This window comes from Eurypyga helias, unplaced genomic scaffold, assembly GCF_000690775.1.
Source record: "Eurypyga helias isolate BGI_N326 unplaced genomic scaffold, ASM69077v1 scaffold10733, whole genome shotgun sequence".
Classification (NCBI taxonomy): domain Eukaryota; kingdom Metazoa; phylum Chordata; class Aves; order Eurypygiformes; family Eurypygidae; genus Eurypyga; species Eurypyga helias.
Window position 1 is genome coordinate 24,357 of NW_010241862.1, and position 1,492 is coordinate 25,848.

Sequence of the window (1,492 nt, forward strand, 5' to 3'; positions counted from 1 at the left end):
TCACTGAGCATCACTGCTTGCTGTTTCAAGATGTGCGAGTTGGGAAACAGACTCTTTCCATACCTACAGACCAGAAATTCTGCATCTTTTGAGTTTCTCGATTCACAGCACAAGCAGTCTCCCCCCCACGCAAGGGAGCAATTGCTTTTCTTGACTAAAACAAGAACTGAAAATGTGCACACGAGCACGCGCTGACTGTCCTTGGTAAGAAACACTGAGGTAGGGATCCTGGTTGGGATTTTTCTGATCAAATTTAACCTCACCCTCCCTGCCCACAGCCTCTTGGCAGGCCCAGCTGGGGCACGTCTTGCCGCCCGCACCTTGGTGAGCACGCGCTGACTGTCCTTGCTAAGAAACACTGATGTAGGGATCCTGGCTGGAATTTTTTCTGATCAGAATTTAACCTCACCCTCCCTGCCACTAGCCTCTTGGCAGGCCCAGCTGCCCACACCCCCACCTCCACGGGCACGTCTTGCCGCCCGCACCTTGTTTTGGCAGAGCACGCATTCTCAGCTGGCGTGATGGAAGCAGGTTGGTTTTACATCATTTCAGTTTCTGGCTTTTACACGTGTGCCAGCTTCCACCATTTCTGATACCACTGGAAATATTTCTCATGTGTCTTGTAATAGTATTAATAGTATTACAAGACAGCGAATAAACATTGGATTCAAACTACTTGTCCGTCCAGTAAGGACGGTCTGCTTGGTTCAAGGTGTTTTAAATCAAACAAGGATTGGCCAGGGACTGCTGCCAATCCCTGATTTTGTTTCTTACTAGAGGTGGTTTAAGTCACATAGTTGGCTTCTAAAATTTGGCTACAGTGTGTTCTGGAGGGAAACTCAGAACTGGTGTCTCCTTGATTGCATGTACCTCTAAATGCAAATTTTCTTTGGTTTCGTTGTACGTATTTCTTCGGGGTATTAGTATTGGTGATGGTTGCTTGTTAATGCAACTGTGAGTAAGCAGTCTTCCCTTTGGAAAGGAGATCTGGGCAATGGGGAGTGAAGGCCAAAGCTCTTAGGGCCCTGCGTGCGAGGTGCAGCAGGTAGGATATGTGAGGTCACCATCTGCTCTGCACACGCTGCCTGGCCAAATCACAGCAGGGAGAGCTCAGGATGCAAGGGCCGCCTTCGCCGGAACATCAGGACTCTTGTCGGCTGAAGGCAGATTATCAATGGGACCTTAATTCGACCAGGTGCCCGGGGATGCTCCTGCATATGACCAAATGCTAAATCCTGGTGTTTAACCTATCCCTTCCTTGTCCTGGCTGCTCTGCTTCCATGCCATGGTGGCAGCCTTGGATGGCTGCTTCTTTCCTCATATCTACAGGCTGCCCCATTTCAAAGCCAGAATTTCCCAATCTGAACCTGCTAATACTTGCTGATATATTGGTGGCTTTTTCTAAGCCAGTAACTTCCCACTTCGGTTGCCCTTGTGTTGCTCTCTGGGGTGACCGCTGCCTGCTGTCCAGACGAGTGAGGCCAAGGCACGG

The 1,492-nt window shown here is 49.6% G+C and overlaps 1 protein-coding gene across 2 annotated transcripts in view; it reads left to right on the forward strand.

Moving 5' to 3' along the window:
* The window catches only part of PPP1R16B (protein phosphatase 1, regulatory subunit 16B), a 42,184-nt gene that overhangs the window by 5,974 nt on the left and 34,718 nt on the right, over window positions 1-1,492 (forward strand). The window lies entirely within an intron of this gene.